This window comes from Oryza brachyantha, chromosome 4, assembly GCF_000231095.2.
Source record: "Oryza brachyantha chromosome 4, ObraRS2, whole genome shotgun sequence".
In the NCBI taxonomy this organism is placed as follows: Eukaryota; Viridiplantae; Streptophyta; class Magnoliopsida; order Poales; family Poaceae; genus Oryza; species Oryza brachyantha.
In genome coordinates, this window is record NC_023166.2 from 9459694 (window position 1) to 9469711 (window position 10018).

General features: G+C 40.8%; 1 non-coding gene across 1 annotated transcript; it reads right to left on the bottom strand.

Moving 5' to 3' along the window:
- Window positions 1-623: 623 nt before the first annotated feature.
- Window positions 624-762, bottom strand: LOC121054331. The gene has a single exon (XR_005811735.1). It is a non-coding gene; the product is annotated as a small nucleolar RNA Z247 (small nucleolar RNA).
- Window positions 763-10018: the final 9256 nt, after the last annotated feature.

Here is a 10018-nt window from a genome sequence, read left to right on the forward strand (position 1 = left end):
TTATCTTCTTCGTTGCCTTGTCCTTGATCAAAAAATACTTGCCATGAATTTCAAGAAAAGCATAGTTATCGGTAACAAGTTTATGAGCAGAAACTAAATTCTTTGATGCTTGTGGAACATGTAATATATTTTTCAGATGTAGTGGATAACTATGAGTAGGAACGAGTGAATGACCAATATGCTTAATGTCCATACCTTTACCACTTGCAGTATGAATCTGATCAGATCCTTTGTATTTCTCCTTTGTTGTCAGTTTGTCGAGTTGGCTCGTGATGTGATCAGTTGCTCCAATATCGACATACCAATTGGAGTCAAAACCATAGGTATGTGCGGCTGCTGCTCCTAGCTTCTTATCTGGAACATATGATTCATCAAAACGATGCCAGCAATCAGAGGCAATGTGTCCCCTTTTGTGACACACTTGGCAAACAGGACGACGGTCATTGTTGTTGTTATGATCGCCACCTCGTCCACCATTGTTGTTGCGACCGCCACCATGGCCTCCTCCTCGATTGCTGTTGCCTCCTCGGCCGCGGCTGAAGTTACCGCGACCACCACGGCTTCCACCGCGTTTGCAGCATTTGCTGATGTGGAGATGTATGCCTGACGGATGCGAACCTTGTTCTCGAAATTCAGAAGTTGTGAGTAAAGCTGAGACACCGTGACTGGCTCTATTTTTTCCACGAATGACTCAACAACAGGATCATAATCTGCATCAAGGCCATTTATAATATATGCAACAAGATCTTCTTCTCCTAGCGGCTTTCCTGCATTTGCCATCTCATCTGCTAAAGCTCGCATCTTGGTGATGTAGTCAGTTACCGTCATTGTACCCTTCTGGGTGGTGGTGAGCGCCAGGAGAACATTCAGAGTTCCTGCGCGCGATCTGGAGAAGAACATGTTGCTGATCGTTTTCCATGCTTGTGACGCCGTCGTTGCGCTAGCCACCTGGGAAAAAATCTCTCTTGACAGAGAGGTAAAGATGAAACCGAGAACCTGCTGATCACTTACGAACCAGGCTTTGTACTCGGGATTGGAGATCTTTGTGATCTTCTCTCCTTCTTTCTGATCGATCTCGGCCGCCGGTGCTTTGGTGACACCGAGAGCATGCCCTTCTAGCTGCGCACCCCTCAGCGTCGTGAGGACTTGTGCAGACCAGAGGGAAAAGTTTTGCTTGGTGAGCTTCTCCGAGATTTGGAGGCCAAGCAAAGGATTTGCGTTGGAGGTGGATGAAGTGCTCGCCATGGCGATGGATGCTCTTGCGGTTTGATCTAATCTCACACAAGCTCTGCTACCATGTAAACTTCAGAGGGCAAGCGTGGGAACGTCTTCGGTGAGACGATTGCGTGTTGATTAGCGGCAACAGCCGGTCAAGCAAGGTATAGGAGTATATATACTGCTAGTTCAGATATAGTTGGTTTCTACTTTACAGGGGATATAACAACCTATGGTTCTATCTAGTCCAACAACCTGATATAGCCGTATACGTTTACAATATATATTATGATAAGCATAATCTAACAAATAGTAGTAAGCAATGCCGTAGATATTTTTAATATAACACATTTTATGAAAAGTAGAACAAATAGTGAATAATCTAAAAACTGAAGGGGCACCAATGTCTCCGTAAGCAACGGGTACTTGAGCTGTCTTCGAGATAAGTGAAATATCGAAGACAGAAGATTATTTCTTTAGAAATACGATCATGATAAATTTTTATATAAAATATTTTAAAAAATATAATGTTCAATAGTTTAGAAAACATATGCCCAAACGCTAAGAAAAAAAGGCGAGAAAAATCCAGTAAAGGACACAACCTTAGTTGAGTAGTTGGATTTTTCTGCATTTCCTTAGCTAGCCCGCTCGTGCATTTACGGCTAAAGATAGAAAAAAAATAGTTCTTTCTAGTTTTTAATGGTGTCAAAGATATAATTAGCTACTAGAAAACTCTATTTATAAATGTGAGATAATGAATTTTTGTGTATAAAGATTTGAGAGTCGTGCACGCAAAAGTCAAGGAAAGAGTCGAATAACCAGGAGGGAGAAAAACTACCTAAAAACTACCTATATGCTCCTTGCAATAAATCTAAAAGAATAATTATCATGTTTTGGATCAACCTAAGAGACGGCAATCTAAAACAACGGGTACATATCTGCGTTACGGCCAATAACAATATTGTGATAGACTATGTTAAACCATGTTGAATGATACTCCCGACTTACTAATACGTTTGTGTTTTACCTATCTAAACGTGCGACGGTAACATTAGCATAACATGGTTAAACGGCCATCACGCCCATGCTACAGACGCAAATTCTTTACGAGTTTACCCTGCAATCGGCAATATATTATGAAGTTATACCCAAAGGTAAGCTGACCAAATCTCAAGTCTTGCGGACCGTGCGGTCCTGTCCACTTGCCCACCAAACTTAAAAAGATCAATCGTATCTTCCGTACCTTCCTGCCGCAATCTTAAGGTAGCAACACAAGCACAGTAATCAACGATAAACCACACGTGGCTAGCTAGTGGCTACTTTAGTTTAGTAATCAGGCATGGACAACATGGACCACAAATCAGTAGATCGCATTGCATTTGCACATAAACGAGGTCAACACAAGCATATCCTATCGTATATGTCATATGCATTAAAAACCTACTTAGTATAGTTAATCTAATACTTAATAACCACTAATGCTATTAATTTTAGAGAGATAGCATTTCATTGATTCAATTAAATTTTATATGGATATACAAAAGCATATATGTTTTATCCTTGATAATGATTGTACTTGATAAACAAGAGTTAATATGCTAATTATTTAAGCAAGTAATAAGGTTGGCTACGTGGCTTTATACTAGTAGTATTACTAGTATTATTGTTAATGGAAAAATCTTGATCATTGATTTAAAGTTACCCTACTAGTAAAAATTATTACTCCATCTCTCCCTAAATATTTGACGCCGTTAAATTTTTTATACACATTTGACTATTTGTCTTATTCAAATTCTTTTGTAAAATATATAAAACTATATATATGCATAAAAGTATATTTAACAATAAATAAAATAATATAAAAATATTTAATAATTAGGTAATTTTTTTTAATAAGACAAATAGTCAAACATGTATAAAAAAAAGTCAATGACGTCTAACATTTAGGCACGAAGGGAGTATATTATCAGTAGTTAATATTACAGTATAAATATACTTCATTTGTTGGGTTAGAAAAAGTAAATTGTTTATATTAGTTCTACCACCAATAAAGAGTATTGTAGAATACATAGACGGGGTAATTAATCTATTTATTATACTGTATTGTTGCATATTCATGCGATAACATGCAGTATATCATATAGAAAAACTAACAAATTAATGATTGTACTCACGATAATTCTCACCGTAAAGCATCTAGTGTAAAATATTGCCAAATTAAAGCCGATAACACTGTATAAACAACTTAAGTTAGCATTTTTGTGCTTTTTAACTCAGATGTTGATCACCAAGAACGGCAATACAATTGTACTATGACGAAGAAGACTTATTGGACGGCGGACCAGCCACCGATTCACTGGTGCCGGTCTCGCAAAACCAGATAAATTTGAGAACGCTCCGCGGGGCTATCAATGCATGTGTTTCCAGGTCAAATGCATGGACGCCATCATGGATGTGTTGATGCTCTGCTCAAGTTCGTTGTCTCCATCGCAATTTGGCGCCACTTGTTTTAATTTTCTTTCACGAACATTTGGGGCCGCTTGTCAATCACGGCACTGTGCATTATGCAGAGCACCATGCGAAAACATGATTAGGGGCACGTACGTCTATTTTGGACAGCACGATCCATTGACGTATAACTGCAGCCGCTGTACGTCTCCATGAGCACGCTACAAGAAAATCAAAAGCAAATAAATAGCACTAGTCAAGAAAATCAAAAGCAAATAAATAACACTGGTACCAGGAGCACGTACAATATAGCATACTATAAGCTAGCTATAAACATATTTTAAACAAATAAGAGAGGATATAGAAAATCAGTGGGCTACTAATTTATACCTAGTTACAGCACGCGTTATAAGACACAATGTGTACGATATATGAGACTATGTATTAATGTTTTATAGTTAATTATCGTATTAATTGACAATAGATTGAATAGCTCTAGTACGATTATTGGCATCCATCAGCGTAACCTGTGGCACACGGAATTTGCATGCACGCACATGATCGGTGCTCCTAAACTAAATTATTGCGAGGACAAGTTGTCCCGTTCAAGCTCGCGTCGAAATCCGTACGGATCTGCAAACCCCGGTAGTACTACTATACTTGATAGAATCTGTGGCACACATGGGCTGGTTGTTCCCTGCTTGCTTGGACCATTTGATCATGCAAATTTGCAAAGATTGAGACGTACATATATGGGGCACCTAAAAAGGCAAGGCTGGACTAATCAAATGGCTGGCCTATTTCTTCTGCCCCTGCATAGGGACAAACTCTGCATATTGAATGGAGTTTGGATGGGGGCCTCGAATGAACAGGTGATATCTCGGATCTTAGCTGGACGTGTCGAGTGATATGTGGATCGCTGATTGAGGAGCAAACTCTCAACAGAGATAGTGCATTGCATTCATATGCATGCATGCACTGGACATTGTAGCAACATTTAGTACAGTCTGTGGACAGTGCTGGCCTGCCGGGACACTTCACATGATGCTGAATTAACTTTCCTTGTACGAAGTGGTCCAGGCATTATCAGGAGAGCTAAAAATAACGAGCAATCAACACAACAGTGGATCATCATGCTCGGTAGCTGGAGTACTAAGAGTTGCGTGATGGGTTCAAAATGTGAAACGTGTGTGTGATGAGATCAGATGAGTAATGAAGCTGTCCGGCGGTAACGTCCATCATGGATCATGGGACAGACAGGGTGTACAATACTACGACAGTACTACATTGACTACACTAGAAAAAGAAGGGTAATGGACCAGATCGACCAACCAAAACGTACACTAGTGCCATGATCATAACAAGTCAGGATGCATGAATCATAATACTGCTACTACTTGTATTCGCCCAATTGTTTCCATTATCATCAGAACACTGTGCTGCCACACACTCTGGCACGCATGGCGAGTTGCAAATACACTATTTGGAAACTGCCATATTAGCGAGCTAGGCTCTTGAAAGCAAAAATGAAAATAGTATATGATGAAAGCATCTTGATCGATCGATCAGTCATCAGTCAAAGGAGCCTAACTGTCGACGCTAGACATTGTCGCATTGCTTTCATGCATGCATCGATCTAGACTATCTAGTACCATCACGCAGTACGTACTCTTTGCAGTAGTAGCAAACACATGCACCCACACAGCTATACAAGCCTAGTACTACCGCGATCTCATCACAGGGCCGAGCTTTTTTTTGCATCGATTCATCAATTGGCACGGGCAAATTAAGCTGTAGCAGTAGATGCTGCGGGGACAGTACTAGGCAGAGAACGGACGCACGCTAAACGTTCATTGCTCGCACTGGTCACTGGTGGTCACCGACTCAATCACTGCAAGGTGAAGGAGTAGCTAGACGCTGCTCCTACTTTACAGGTTGCTCGAGAAGAGAGCGCGGTCTCCAGCAATTTTATCTTTTTTTTACGATCGATGGAGATGCGATCGATCGACGTGAAGCCAGTCACCGCTGCGTCGATCTCTATCTCTCGCAGCAGAAACGTGACTCCGGTCGGGAGAGACTGTTTAGCTGTGAATGGCCGCATCCATCATTGTTTCAGGAAAAAGGAAAAAAAATCAAAAGTTGCAGGAATCATGCTTGAGTTGAGCCTTTTGGACTGTTTGGAGCACGTGGTCGGTCTTATGCTCTTCCTCCTCTTCCCTTCCGACCGATGGCCAATCACATGGACTGGTCTGATGTTGGTGCATGGTCTCGTATACAGTGTGCGCATGCAGGCACCTTCAGAGTTCAGATTCCTCCCAACTCGGTGTTCCTGATAGGAACCGGATGGTGGAAACGCAGTGGAGTACTGTACATGCATCCGATTGATCGATCACACTGTCCGCGGTCGGGCACGGCAGCACACGGTGAAAAAGCGGCACGTACGTTTGTGGCGCATGTAACGTTGGCACGTACATACCGTTGTCTCGCGTACGTAGGTGGGCCGGGAGCGACGCCGCGCACGTCGCGGCGTGGTTGGCGCTCCACTTCACTTGGCCGTGTACGCCAAAAAAAAAAAAAAGCTGCAGCTCTCGATAGATCGGCGTGCGATCCGCGCCCGCGCTTCGGTGTCAAATGACTCGATCGGTTTGTGCTAGCTGTCTCTGTGTCTACTGTCTAGCTTTCGCCGTATCGCGTGGTGGTGGTGGTGGCTGGCCGGCATCGTCGGTGTGTGCATGGATCGATTGTATTATGTATGCATATATGCTGGTGACGCACTGTGGTTGGCTCGATCGGATGGAGCCAACGTACGTTTGGTGGGACGCGCGGTTGCACGCGCAAGTTGCCACCCGACCCCGTTATCAAGCCTCCCTTGGCATATCGATCGATCGGTGGATCTTGTCCCCATTCCGCAGTAGCATCGATCACAATTGCCGCTCGGACCATGTTGTTACCTCGAGTGTACTGCCCTACCGGAACTTGAATACGAGGGCGGATTTTTGACGGATGTGAATGTGGGATCTACATCACGTATAGTGCTCAGAGGAAGTTCAATACTATAGCTAGTTGCTGGCCACATCGGTCTATAGCCAAATTAATAGCTAATTCATTCAATAGCTATCTATAGACATATACTACATAATTAATATTCGGTCTCACCTGTCATATAATACATGTGTCTTAAAGTCTATGCTACAGCTGGGTACAAATATATAACCCATTGTACTTCTCTCCTCTCATATCTCCTTAAAACATACTTATAGTTGGCTTATAGTCTCTATTGTACTTGCTTTCTTGTATACTCCATCTGTCCCAAAAAACCAATTATCCGGTTTTCATGTCTAACGTTTAACCGTCCATCTTATTTGAAAAAAATTTAGGAAATTAGAAAAAAAACTAATCACACGTAAAGTATTATTCATGATTTTATCATGTAATAAAAATAAAAATATCAATCGCAAAAAAATTTGAATAAGATGAAGAGCCAAAAATTATATGTAAAAAGTGAAAATTTAGTTTATTTGGGACGGAGAGAGTACTAATCAAAGCCATGTGGCCTGGTGGCTAGTGGATTTTGATTAGATCCTAACCCCCTGATTAGCAGACAACTCGGGGAACGACGACATGTGCACACGCACCGTGCAAGCAGCGGCCACTGTCCGAGGACCAGTTAGCCACGTGGTGACGTGCACTGCAGTTCAGGGCGATCGATCACCCGTACGCTTTGTTTGCCACGCGCACAGACGCACGGTGCATCACCCTCGGCTGCGATTAACAAAAGCAATCTCTTACTCCTACAACTACCACGGTAGCTGCGGAGACAGAGTTTGTGAGTTGTGTGACCCTAGCAAAGCGGTGGGGTATCTCTCTCGTCTCGCTCAGGAACAGCAATCGTGGTGCTGCCCGTAGCCTGTGGACAAGCAGTCTACGGGGCCGTATCCATGTGTCACCAGTTCAGGATCCGGCCGCTTGTGACAGGCTACTGTTCACGTACGGGATCATCACGCATTTAGTGCTAGGTCGTCACTCCCTACGGTCCGCGCGTTATATACACGGCACTGTGCCTATACCAACGACTTTATTCATTTTAAAATAAGATTATTTGTATTTTCTATTTATTATAAAAATAAGTTTATCTTTATGAATTACTATATAAATATTTCTAATTAATTTAGCATAGACAAAGAAGTTAGAATGTCTTCTTTTAGTCAGTTCACAGTTAATTTTTAAATTATAAAGCTCTTAAATCATTTTAGTGATTAAAATTATAAAAATCATTACATAAATATTTATATTGTGATATAAAATTTAAATTCTTAAAATGATTACATTTTGTTTTGCAAAAAAAAAAGATGCGTGTGTGCAACGTGTGACCGAGACGGCCACACCAGCAGCGAATCGCTACGGTTTTTACTTTTGCCTCGTACTAGTACCCACTAGGGTTGGCAGATTGGGAGATAGAGGGGTGTTTGTTTTTATGGGCTAAACTTTAGTCCCTAGTCATATCAAATGTTTGGATGTTTGTTATAAATAGTAAACGCAGTCTATTAATAAAATCCATCCATAATCTTGACTAATTTGCGAGACAAATCTAATGAGCCTAATTAATCCATGATTAGGCTATATGAAACTACAGTAAACATTTGCTAATTATAGATTAATTAGGCTCAAAAAATTCGTCTCGCGGATTACTCCCTCCGTCCCAAAATAAATCAAATTTTCACTTTTTACCTACAATTTTTAACTCTTCGTCTTATTCAAATTTTTTTTACGATTGATATTTTTATTTTTATTAGATAATAAATCATGAATAGTCTTATTCAAATTTTCTGAAAATTTTTCAAATAAAACAAATGGTCAAACGTTGGACATAGAAACCGGAGAATTGGTTTTTTGGACAGAGAGAATAGCTCTCATTTATGAAATTAGTTTTTTATTAGTTTATGTTTAATACTTCAAATTAGTGACTAAATATCCGTTGTGACACGTGACTAAAAAGTTTAGCCATATCTAAACACCCCATAGGTGTCGTGTGGGACCCACGATATAATATCCTCTCGGTTCGCACGGCCGTATCCTAGTAGGGACCCACCGGTTTGTCTAGAGTAGGAGGGAAAGCGAGAGATGGCTATGCGGCCGGCGTGTGCGCAGGTGCGCGTGTGTGGTGGCTTTCAGGAATCAGTACCGGGAAATGGGAGCCAGCTGGGGCCCATGGCTCTGAGTGCTTTCGGACAACCGAAAAGGCTACTGCAAGTGGCTACGTCCACACAGCGAAACGACACGAATACATCAATTGGCATGGCCCCGAGTTTTACCAGGACCAATTGATGTCGGGTACAAATAGTAATAATCTTCACCCGTTTTATATTATATTTTTTAAAAAAATTATCTAAATTTATTTAGATATTAATTTATAAATATTATATATTAATTTAGATTTATTAACAGAGAATTTTTTTATTAAATAAACCTTTTTAAGTAATAATTTTGTTACTAAACCTGGCAAATTTTTTTCAAAACTGAAACTTTTTACCACGCCAGTGCAGACAACGCTGTCACGCAGCCTAATCGGTGTGGCACGGCGTGGCAGGACTATGCTGCCACACCACCGTAGCCTTTTGGCCACGCTAATATTGGTAGTATGACAAATAGGTTCATGGGGTGAAAATATTTTCTCCGGAGGTTTAGTAATAAAATTATTCCTTAAAAATGTTTAAAAAATAAAAAAATATCTATTAACAGATATATGAATCTAGTCAAAGCTAACAAAATCTTATATTATGAAACACAGTAAATAGTTAGGAGTAACTTATAAATACTGTGATATACATGCATGCTAGAGTATAAATATATGGATCATTTATCTCTGATACAACTAGTTGGAGTTAGATGTGTACTTTTTTTTCTCTTCATCGTCAATCTGATGTACCAATTCTTTTTTTTTAAATAGGTGTATCAATTCTTATAACACTCCTATGTCAAGTTACTTTACTCGCTCCAAGCATACGTCAACTACAGTACCATGGTGATGCCGACAATATACTGCTAAGCTCTTTTATGCCATCTCGCTTATTAATATTTTTATTCAGTTGGAGAATCATCCGTCCACGCTCTATTTTTGGATTTTTCTAGTAGTGTTTTTTTTTCCCTCTAAAGAGTCGCTGTTGCAGCTGAAAACGCAAGATTCGGGCCACTAGAAGGTAAGGAATCGACCGATCAACGTTCGTGTCAAGGATTGAAGCCATTTTTGTTGTTATCTGCGAGCTTAAGCAGCCACCACATACGAAGCATAAATGAACCGGACAGGCAAGTCACGCAGCGACCAGCGGCAGCAGCAGGTAGCGACGCCCGCCGAAAA